The following is a 12,151-nucleotide window of genomic DNA, read 5'->3' on the forward strand; positions in this document are numbered from 1 at the left end:
TTTTTCTGACTAACAGTTTAATTTGTTGCCTTGCCAGAGATAATTCTTTTTCATCTTAATCCTTATATTTCGTTTTATTTTCATTTCCTGACTCTGAATTCACTAGTTGAATCTCTTCCTCAGCCTAGGAAATTTCCAGGTAGTGGAGTGCCCGGAGTGCCCCCTGTTCTCCTGCTTGAAAAGTTTGCTCCACACACAGGGCAGTACATGCAGGCTTTTGGATCTGTGAATGTTGTTACTTTCAAGGAAGGAAATCAAGGACAAATTTCCTCTTCTCAGCCAGCTGCATTTTTCTGGTTTGAATTTGATATGAATGTTATCTAATCACAACTTTTTTTTTTTTTTTCCCTACCTGAATTTGTTTCCTTCCTTTCAGGAATCTACACTTATTGTACCTTCAGGGACCTGTTCATGTTTTTCCTGAGTCACTATGAATCTGAAAGAATTCCATTAGAGTCAGTGGTGGGATACATGTACAAACTGAGTCAGAAAACACACTAGTAAATTTCTCCCTGATTTGAGCCCATACTTAGTGAATATTGTTACTTGGAAACATGTTTTCTTTTCTTCATAGAATCTTTCTTTAATTGACTGTGACTAATTAAAATGAAGCTTTTCTATTGTTATGTAAGGCTGGAGTAAATTTAAGAAGCATTAAGTCTTGTATCTGAAACAAGAAATACTCTGTGACTGCACTGTGCATGACTGCCTTCCTTCACTCCTTGTAGGTTCTAAATGCATTGACATGTGTCAGCCAAAGTTACAGAGGAGAGAGAAGTCAAAGGTAATTAAGTTCTGGCAGGTTTTGTGATAAAATTATTGCAAATGTATTGGTGAAGGAAAAGGAAGTGGCAAGAACAAAAGAGATGTATTTTCTTAGTTTTTGCGTGCCTAGACCTATTCTTCTGATTTAACTTTTTAAAAAAATTACAGACATTAATTCCTGTCTTCCCTAAACTTGGTTGCATTTCCTCATAGTATACTGTAAAAAAACCAGAAGCTAGGCAGAGGATTAGTTGCATTAAACTGTGTAACTAGAAATCAGTCTACATTCCAGGGTTAGATAATTAGAATAATTTATACAGGAAACAAGACAGTTCCTGTTATGGATATGTATTAATATGTTATAAGGGTATGAAAATTCAGTTTCATTCATTTTTTTTAAGCACTGCTAGAAAAAAAAGATAGAAAAATAATCCCTTTAATTTTTCAAGTCTGTTGACTTAACAATGTTATGTTACCGCGTTGCTTACCATATATGGTTATTCCTATGCTGATATTTTTTGCTAGGTTTTTAAACAGCATGGATTGAAATCTGTATTACTGCTGAAATTTCTAGGGCCATTCCAACTAGAACAAAAGTAAGAATAAAGAATATCAGAATGTGTTAATTTTTTAACATGTCTTTCTTCTTCTGATTTACTGGAAGACATACCTTAAAGAGCAAATGCAAAAGGAATGCAAGATAAAGCTATCTCTCTAGAAAGTTTTCATACAAATAGGATATAGACATATGAAAGTGATTCTTATTACATTCTCTAATATAAGTGATCAAATTCAATTATAGACTTTGGCATCACAGACACAAATATTCCTGAATAGAACTTTCTCAAGTAGTTGACATCTTCTTGACATACCACTACTTGAAATTGCTGGAATTGGCTCAACTGGAATCAGAGAACAGACCATCTGGGAATGTCAGAGAGGTTTGTGAGGGTAAAGACAATGGAACAAATTCCTCAAATATTTATGCACAATATGAATAGATAATATTAATGTGAAATGGCACACGTGATATATTGTGACCTTTCAATAAAACACATACACTTTTTCTCTCCTTGTGGAAACTGCATGCTCTTGAAAAAAGATGTGGCATTACCTGATGAATGACATCTATCAGATTCTGCATCTGGGACAGGGCAGCTCTGGATGGGCAGACTGTGGAAGGAGAAGCTGGAAAGCAGTGCCATGGAAACAAACCTGGGGGTCCTGGCACGTTGAACATGGGTCAGCAGTGCCTTGACAGCCAGGAGGGCCAGCCCTGTCCTGGGGGCATCAGGCACAGCATCACAGCTGGGCAAGGGAGGGGATTGTCCTGCTCTGCTCTGAGCTGGGACAGCCTCACCTCCAGGGCTGGGGGCTGGTTTGGGTGTTCAGGACATTAAACTGTTAGAGAGCATTTAAAGGAGGGCAATGAGGATGGTGAAGGGCTTGAGGGAAGCTGTGTGAGGAGCAGCTGAGGTCACTTGGTGTGTTCTGCCTGGAGGACACTGAGGGCAGACCTCATTGCAGTTACAGCTTCCTTGTGAGGGGAGGAGGAGGGGCAGACACTGATCTCTTCTCTGTGGTGACCAGGGAATGGCCTGGAGTTGTGACAATGGCCTGAAGGGGAGGTTTAGGTTGGCTGTTCGGAATTTCCCAGAGGGTGGTTGGGCACTGGAACACGTTCCTGGGGAAATGGTGTCAGCATCAGCCTGACAGAGTTCAGGAAGTGTTTGGACAATGTCATCAGGCTCATGATGGCAGACTCTTCAGGCTGTCCTTTGTAGGACTGGGAACTAGACTTCAATTATACTTGTGGGTCCCTTCTGAATCAGAATTCCATGATTCTATCTTTTATCCATTTTTCTGATAATCTGCTAAATTCCTCACTTCTAAGCAGATCTGTACAAAAGAATGAATTATTTTTTTTTAATATGAGTTATTTAGCAGTTGAAACAGTATTAACTGATATGTAGCCAGAGTTACACTTGATATCTCCACATTTCCACTATTGCAAAAACACGGTGGCAGCAGAGTAAAAACTAACCCAATTCAAGCAGAACATCCTGTAAGAATGCAAATGTTTGACATTGATCAATGATAGGAAACACTCTTTTTTGTGCTTTTTCAGTACTATTGCATGTAATGCTGACTAGACAGGTGTGGTCAGCTGATCTTGGCAGACACCAGGTGACCACCAAGCCCTCTACTGTTCCACAGCTGAGCAGGGGAGGGAAAATCAGATGGAAAACAACTCATAAGGTGAGATAAGGCAGTTTATTAAAGCAAAGGTTGCATGTTCATAAGCAAAACAAATGTTTTTCCGTTTGCCATCATGAAGTGATGTTCAGTGTTCAGCCACTTCCCAGGATGCAGGGCTCCAGCACAAGTAGAGGTTGCTCCAGAAGGCAAACATTGTAAATAACGAATGCCCCTTCCCTTAGTTTTACATCTGAGTGAGACCACATGGTATGGAGTTCCCTTTGGTCAGTTTGGGTCAGCTGGCCCAGTTGTGTCCCCTCCCAGGACCACCCCAGCCTGCTGATGGGGCAAAATGGTGAGAGACGGCTGGTGTTGTGCCAGCCCTTTACACCCTCCAATTAAGTAGTCGTAAAGACTAATAAGGACTCTCCTGAGCCTCTCCAGGCTAAACAACCCCATCTCCTTCAGATGTTCCTCACAGGATTTGTGTGTCAGACACTTCCCCAGCCCTGCTGCCTTCTCTGGACACTCTCTACTCCCTCTGTCCTGTGGTGAGGGGTCCAGAGCTCAGCACAGGATTTGAGGTGTGGCCTTGTCAGTGCTGAGTGCAGGGGGACAATCCCTTCCCTGGTCCTGCTGGCCACACTATTGCTGATACAGGCCAGGATGCCACCAGACTTCTTGGCCAGCTGGGCACATGCTGGCTCATATTTGACCACTGTCAATCAGCTGTCCTTTTCTTTTGGACAGCTTTCCAGCCACTCTGCCTCCAGCTTTTAGCACTGCTTGGGGTTCTATTTAATATTTCATTTCCTAGGAAATAGGATAGAGGTGCAAGGTATCAAACCAGATACATTTTTTGTCCAAGCATGGAGTTTCAAAGAGAAGCTTTACTGAAATAATAGCATTACGTCTAACAGCTGGAGATAAAATTTATCCATATATCTTCAAAAAATCATTTTTCACTTGCAGTGTTATCCATCTGTTGCAAACAAAAAATATTTGTTTTTACTACGAGTTGTATTTAATATACTCATTCACCTGGTGTTTCTCCCTCTTTCTTGTCACTTTCACAGAACAGGGGGAGGCTGCTTTTACCCAGTGGTATTACTGATTGAAGTGAAAAAGAAGTACTCAAGACCCCTCCTGATTATTTTGTTTCTTTTTTATATCACTTTTTGATGAAAACAGATTAACAACAGGACAGTGCAGTGGTGCCTCTTATTCATCATCAATTGCCCTTTTATTACAGAATTAAATTTGATTCCCACTGGAGAGTAATGTTACACATTTTAAGGAGACTAATAGATTTTTAGTATACAATTGAAATTAGATAGAGGTTTTGAGGGTTTTTTGTTTAATAATTTTGCCACTCTCTTTATTATACAGTATCAGTTTTCTTTCAAGGAGTATAGGTTTTGAGGATTTTGGTTTCATTTGGTTTCTCATGCATTTTTTATTTTTAATGGGACAAGTGTATTCTCCTACTTCTGTGTATTCAAAGCTATATACCCTTATTTTTTCTTCTGCACCATGCACCATGATATGGAAAAGTAGAGGTCTACAAAAAATTGCCTGAAGTAAGGCAACTTTGGCATGGATAAATGAAATATCAAAATTTTATAGCATGTTAAAAGTAACTCTTGCTGCTCCTGCTTATACAGTATTTACAGAGAACATGTTATATCCTATGTATTTCAGTTAAGAGTGAATTCTGGAATTAATTTGTGGGTTGTATTTCATTAACAAAAATTTCTGCCAAGAAGTGACATTAACATGTTCTTGTGCAGTTTTCCCTCCTTGTTCCTTGGTTTGCTCTCTAATGATTACAGATTTGCTTTGAACCCTTTCTGTTCTTTCTGTAGAGCAGCTACCGCTCATGCGTTAAGTGTTGCACATTTCCTTCATGTCTCTTGGGCTAACTTCTTAGTGGTGAGACTTGTAAAAAATTCCAATCTTGATGTAAATTTTCAGGATGTTTTAACTCCTTTCATGATACACAGTTGGAAATGCCAAAAGATATTTGTTGAAATGTAAATTTATGTTATTACTAAGTGCTGACAAGATTTAATAAACCTTTTCTAGGCTTCTTAGATTTGAGATTCTACAGCAAAATAGCAAAAAGCCTGCAAGCCTTGTGGGACATCTTATCTCATTCAGTTACTCTTTAGAGTATTTAACAAGGTGGGGGTGGACATTTAAGCATTTTATCAGATCAGCCTAAAGAGCTGGAGCTAGAGCTACAGTAATAGCTAGAGCTATAGATTCAAAGTCCACCTACTTGCAATAATCCTCAGAAACCCTTCAAAGGGAGAGATACAACAAGGTACAAAAAAAAAAAAAAATTGGTTAGCAGAATTGGCTTTTATATACTGGAGGAGCTGTGAATTCAGCTTGGGCATTTACCTAATTTTCCAGTAGTTTAGAGATTTTCAGTTCAGTCACAATTATTTGTCTTGACCATGCATGCAATACAGAAAATCTGTAACTTAGCTGTAACTTATATCAAAGCCTGATAATCAATTTTATTTAAAACTAGCATCTAAACAAACAAGATCTAAAACAAACAATCCATTTCCATTATAATCCTATTTTACACCGATATTTTCTAGCCTGCCAACACAATTTTCTAGAAAAAGAATTTATTTTAATCATTACAGTAGTCAGGCTGAAACAGCTGGTATTGCACAACGAATGCTTCTTGTTAGTAAATCAGCACAAACACAAGAACACAAACACAAGCATTCAAACAAGGCACTGTATCACCTGCCTTTTGGTTAAAATGCTGATATTTCCCAGTATAAAACACTACAGGACTCTCTTGCTGTCCAGTTTGAAGGACTTTCTGCTGCTCCTAAGGATACTTTAGAGTGTGTTTGATGTTGATCCCTTCTTCTCTCAGATCCTGGCTGGGTTATTGTAGGCTGTCTCCTAGTGTTAGGCATACTCATTTATCCTGAGAACTGCATTTTAAGGAACATAAAAATTCCTAAATCTTGTTTTCATATCATGTTATCCGCTATAATCCACACAATAAGCATTTTTTATTCAGTAACATGCCTGTTTACTGAGAATGAGGAAGATGTGCCCACAGCTTTATACTGTAATCACTTTGTGCTTTAAGTAACTTTTTACTTCATTGTAAGACTTTGCCTTTCTTTGAATTATAGCATGAGACTAGCTGTCTGTGTTAAACCCCTTTTGTTATATTCCGTCAAATTGATGATTAATCCTGATGTTACATGGTACTCGGCCACATAAGGTGACTGAGGTTTGCAGATGTAGATGCTTATGAAATAATTCTTCTCACAAGACCCTGATTACAAAGCTGGTTTTGCAGCTACAAATCATGAAACTCCCCTTACATGTACAAAGTTTTAGTGTGGAATGAAACCAGAATCAACCCCAGTCAAAATGCTGTGATGTGCCTTTTCATGACATTGCCCTTTAGGTTCTCTACAAAACGATGTCTGTTCTGAGTCTTCAGTAAATTGAAAGAACAGTAATTCAGAATCAAAATTGTTTTGCATATCTTTTCTCAGGAAAGGTTGAAAATACAGAGAAAGTGTATGTTCAAGACACAGGGTCTCCAGCCTTTCTAATCAGTGCTGGTATAAGAGATGGTTTTTTGTTACTGCTGAGCAGGTTTTACACAGAGCCAGGGCCTTTTCTGCTTTCCATACACCCCCACTGGCAAGGCAGCTGGGAGGTTGGGAGAAGACTCAGCCAGGACAGATGACCAAAGGGGTGTTCCAAACCATACAACACCATGCTCAGTATCTGAATTTGGGGGGAAAAGGAGGAATGGGCAGTTGTTTGGAGTGATGGCATTTATCTTCCTGGGTCACTGTAATGTGGGACCCTGGGGATGGCTGAACCCTGTCTGCCCACAGGAAGCAGAGAATTAATTCCTTGGTTTGCTTTTCTTGTGTGCATGGCTTTTGCTTTTCCTATTAATCTGTCTTTCTCTCAACCCATAAGTTTTCTACTTTTTACCTTTCCAATTTTCTCCCCAATCTCCCTGGTGGGGGAGTGAGTGAGTGGCTGTATGGTGCACACCTCTCATGTAAATTAGATATTTCACACCATTTTGCTTACACATGCTCTTAAGGAGCCAGCCCTTTGGGACCCTCGGCGAGGAGGTAAGTTGTTGGCAGAGGGGATGGATTGAGAAGGAGTCTCAAGGCAGAAAAACGAGTTGGCTCAGCACAGCGCCACCCCAGCTCTGCGGGACACTCTCTTCTAAGCACAATTGTCCTGTTACAACAGTCAGAATGTTTGAGAAACAACATGGTCATGCCTGGTCCTCCACAGACCCAGGAATTCACTGCTGCAGATCCAAGCCAAGTCTGTATGCAGCACTACCATTTGTGTCCTCAATAAGAGGTAAGCAAGAAAGCTTATTTCATTTTTACATTGGATCTAAGTTAAAAGGTTTTGATATCTATCAGTGTACTGGGAAAAGTGTAGGCCAGCTGAATTTACTGTGACCAGTAAATATATATTCTACCTGCTAAATAATTAATTACAATATTAATGAATTTTAGAACAATTATTTTGCTGACCCCTAAAGGTATTGGCAAACATCAGTATGTACCAGTTCAACAGTTACAGAGGACAATGCTTCCAATCATAGAATGGTTTGGTTTGGAAGGGACCTTTAAAGATCCTCTAGTCCAGTGTGCTACTTTGGGGGCACTTTCCACTAGGCCAGGTTACTCAGAGCCTCATCCAGCATGACCTTAAACACTTCCAGTGACAAGGTACCTGCAGATTCTCTGGGCAACCTGTTCCAGTGTCTCACTACCCTCAGCATAAAACATTTCTCCCTTATATCCAAGCTAAATCTACCCACTTTCAGCATAAAGCCATTGGTCCTTGTCCTTCCTCTACAGGCCTCTGAAAAGGTCTGTTCACTGGACTATCCCAGCAGGTCTTTCTTGTACTGGGGATTCCAGAGCTATATTCCTGGAGTATACCAGGATGGGATCTCAAGAGATGTCTTGGGAGATCAACCTGTTGGCTACACTGGTCAGTTGGATGTAGTTGTCTTTCCAGGCTGCAAGCACACATTCCTGGCTCATATTTAGTTTGTTATCCACCAGTATCCCCAGTAGTCTTTTCCTCAGGGCTGCTCTCTCTGCATTTTGTCCCCCAGTCTATATTGGTGTAGGGGACTGCCCCAACCCAGGTGCAGGACCTCATACTTGGCATTATTGAAATTTAGGAGGTTCAAACATTCAACAGCAGTCATTTACTTGAAAATTAAATGCATTCAAGGGTTGAAAGTGCTTGATTTCTCCTAGGTTCCTTTGTGATGCCTAGTCTCATTGATGGAAAGAATATAATAAAAAAGGGGGAAATGTGCTGCATTGCATGCCAATAGCAATCCTTTCTTACAGCTGTGCAATAATTTAATTGCTTAGATGATGAAAGAAGTGGTAGTGAATAAAGCAACATTGCTGGAAAAAAAAGTTGAGGCAATTAAGGAATTCCGGAAAGATTCAGGAAGTTGGACTAGGATGGGGGAAACAGCTTTAAACTGAAAGAAGGTGGGTTTAGACTAGATAAAAGAAAGAAATTGCTGAGTAGTTTGTGCAACTCATATACCTGGTCTTCAAGGACAGGCTGGAGGACGTCTGAGCAACCTGATCTAGCAGAAGGTGTTCCTGCCTGTGGTAGGGGTTGAAGCTAAGACATCTTTAAAATCCCAAGCATTTTTAATGATTCTGTGAATTCACGAATTCTACAAGAGACAAAGGGAATAGCATCTCTCAGGCCCCTCTAAGCAGTAATTACCATGCCTAATTACAGCAACAAACAAGACTTAGAGAAGACAACAAAAGAATTGTTTCATTTTGAAAAAACCTTAAGATCATCACGTCCAACCATGAACCCAACACTACCAAGTCCACCACTAAACCATGTCTCAAGGTGCCACTTCTGCACAACATTCTAACACCACAGGGATGGTGACTCAACCACTGCCCTGGGCAACCTGTGCTCTGAAAACACTTAAGGTTAAGAATTTTTTCTTTATATCCAACATTTATCTCCCCTGGTGCAAACTAAGGCAATTTTGTCTCATCCTGTCACTTGTTACTTGGAAGAGGCCAACCTCCACTTCACTACAGCTTCCATTCAAAGAAATGTAGAATGCCATAGGGAAGATGTCCCCTGGGCCTCCTTTCTTCCAGGCTAGACAGTCTGGAAGAGAGCTGCTCCTCACAGGATTTGTGATCCAGACCCTTCTCCTGCTCTGTTCCCCTTCTCTGGACACACTCACTGTCCTTCCTGTAGTGAGTAAGGGGCCCAAAACTGAACACAGGATTCAAGGTGTGGCCTTCACAATGTCGAGTACAGGGAACAATCCCATTCCTGGCCCTGTCATCCACACTATTTTTGATACAGGCCAGAATGCCATTGGCCTTGGCTGCCTGGGCACATGCTGCCTCATAAAGAAGAGATGGTTTCCCTCTGATTTTATTAGTTATACCATTTCTGGGCTGAGGTACCTGTCAGTGGAATACAGCAAATTTTAAGCTGGAGAGATGAAACTAACTAATTTTAGGCATTCTAAACATTCTGGAACCATCCTTCCTCCCAGTTCTGAGATCAGCACAGCTTGTACATAACTGAATTTCCCTTGGGGAAAATCATGAGAAACAACTGTACAAAATATATTGACAACAAGAAGGCAGGTCAGACAGTTCAGTTACATGAAATGTTTTGCATATAAATAAGAATGAAGATAAGTTTCTCCCCCAGTTTTCAAATCATTTAATTGGTGAGGGGAGGGGATAAAGCAGGGGGAGCTTTATTCTGATAACAGAATTACATTTCTATTTCTGCCAAGGCTGAGAAGTAATAGGGTTAAATTTCAGCAAGGAATATTTAGATTATGCATTTATGGTAAAATTTAACTCAGAACAGCTACACATAGGCAATCTGCTCCTCTGTGTCAAGCATTATCATTCTTGTTATATGTTTGTCTGCATTTTCCTTAAATAATCCTACACTGAAGAAGGATGTCATTTAATGGTGTACTATAGCCTCATTTTCTAAGAAATCAGTCACAATCAGTAATTATTTTCAATTTTATTAAACCTTCCTTTTACTGTTACTTACATGAAATCTCAACAATAGTTTGCTACATCACTGAAGAGGATGAATTTTTTTATTCTCTTAAGAATAAAAAAACTCCTCTGAGCAAGGGGTTACGTTGTAAGTATTTTTTATTCTGTATTCCAAATGTGAGGGATGCTGGGGCAGCAAGGGAAGAATACATGGAAGTCCTTGCTTTTCCATAAAAGGAACAGGGAGAGAGAAATTGGTGTTTAAATAAAGGAAGGTTTGTGCTACAGCCATGGTGTAGGATTTGGAATACACCTCCTATCTTTTGTTCTAATCTTCCTAGGACTTCAGCCCTTCTTGGGGCTTTGGATGATCTAACGTTGACGTCTAGTGGTGGGAAAGCAGATTGCAGAGAGCAATCTTGCCCTGCTCACCCACACACACACATTTTATCAAGGCACAGGAAATATCCTAAAATTTAAACTCAGCCTTTAAAACCGTAAGATTTGTGGAGCTAAGAAGAGTAAGGTTAAGAATAACTGCACAGTCAGATGAGAAAGTAAATGCCTTGTCTCTAAGTCTCATTTTCAAATCTGAAGCTTTGTTTTCAACCTTTTGTTTTACTGTGCTAGATAAGCACCATGGATGAAGAGACTGGTATTGCTAAACATTATAACTAGACTGATATTTATATTTGTCTTCAGATCTTAATCCCTCTGTTTATTTTGGGGCAATAGCAAAGATTATTCAAACAAAAGTTAAACGGTTTTATTGTTTTATGTCAGCAACAACTGGGCTAAGGCCGTGTACAAATGAATTTCTATTTAGCTGCTTCTGTGGGAACGCTTTTGTGATTGCTGGTTACTACTCTGTGTTTGAGTCTGTGTGATTCATTTATGATAATGCCTTCATCTTGTTTTTGTTGGGTGACCTTGGTCATATTGTTATGTTCTCATTCATGCCAACTTGTCAAGATATTCTTGGAGTACTGGTGCCAACTGCAGGAATTATTGAGAGTTCTTTTTATTTAGAAAATATTCTGTTTAGGTAAGATGACCTGTCAAATGATTCAGGATACAATTGTGAAAGTAACAGCTGCAGCTTTCTTTCCATGGTCCTTTAAGCTTTCGCATTCAATGAGTGTTGGACGTATGTGCTTCCATTCCTTTTCTTTTCCAAAGTTAACACTCTAACTTGAATGGTGTTTTAAAACATGGTTTTAAAAGATTTCTATTACATGAAAGAAGCTTCCCAATTCAAGCAACTCAATTAGTGGGTATGCTTAACTACTATTTAATTAAGTTTTGGATGGGGAGAGGGGTGGTGGAGAGACAAGGTATTTGTCGTAAGCAGAGTGCTCCTATTGGAATGTAGTTTAATTCCATTTAGAGCTAACAGTTTGTCTCCTGACTGTAGCTGTTTGGAAGAGAGGGCCCTGATAGAACTGCTAAAGCCCCAAAATATGTTTACAACTTCCAGTTAGATAAAGTTATGGAAGCAAGCTGGAGACACTGAAAGAAGGAGGAGAGGAAACAAAAAAAGCAAAGGGTCACAACAGTAGATGCTTCTATTCCTCCTGTCATATAATAGAAATAATTATGAGAAAAATTTTGTTCAGTGGATTTGAGAGAAAAAGTCAAAGTTATAACAGCAGCCTGAATAACTTTCCTTAAGAAACATTACTGATGCTTTACATCACCAAAAATATTAGGTATCCTATTGTATAATACAGGATTATATTCTGCAAGACATGTATCAAGCTTAACCCTACACCAGGGGAGCTTCAGGAATAGGCTGCCCAAGGATGTGGTGGGTGGAGTCACCATCCCTGGAGGTGTACTGAAAAACAACTGGATGTGGCACGTTCTAGTTGACAAGGTGATGATTTGATGATCTTGGAGGTCTTTTCTAACGTAAATGATTCCTTGATTTTATGTTGAATCCTACTATCAGAAATTAGAAATATTATATTAATTTATTAGCTATAGAGAAAACTCATGTTCCCTTCTTGGCCAAAGAGAATCCTACTTACTCTGCGTGTTTTGGAAAACTTAATTTCTCTCATGGTCATTGACAAACTATGACAGCGTAGCGAATTATTAATATATGCTGC

Source organism: Serinus canaria, chromosome Z, assembly GCF_022539315.1.
Source record: "Serinus canaria isolate serCan28SL12 chromosome Z, serCan2020, whole genome shotgun sequence".
NCBI classification, from domain to species: Eukaryota; Metazoa; Chordata; class Aves; order Passeriformes; family Fringillidae; genus Serinus; species Serinus canaria.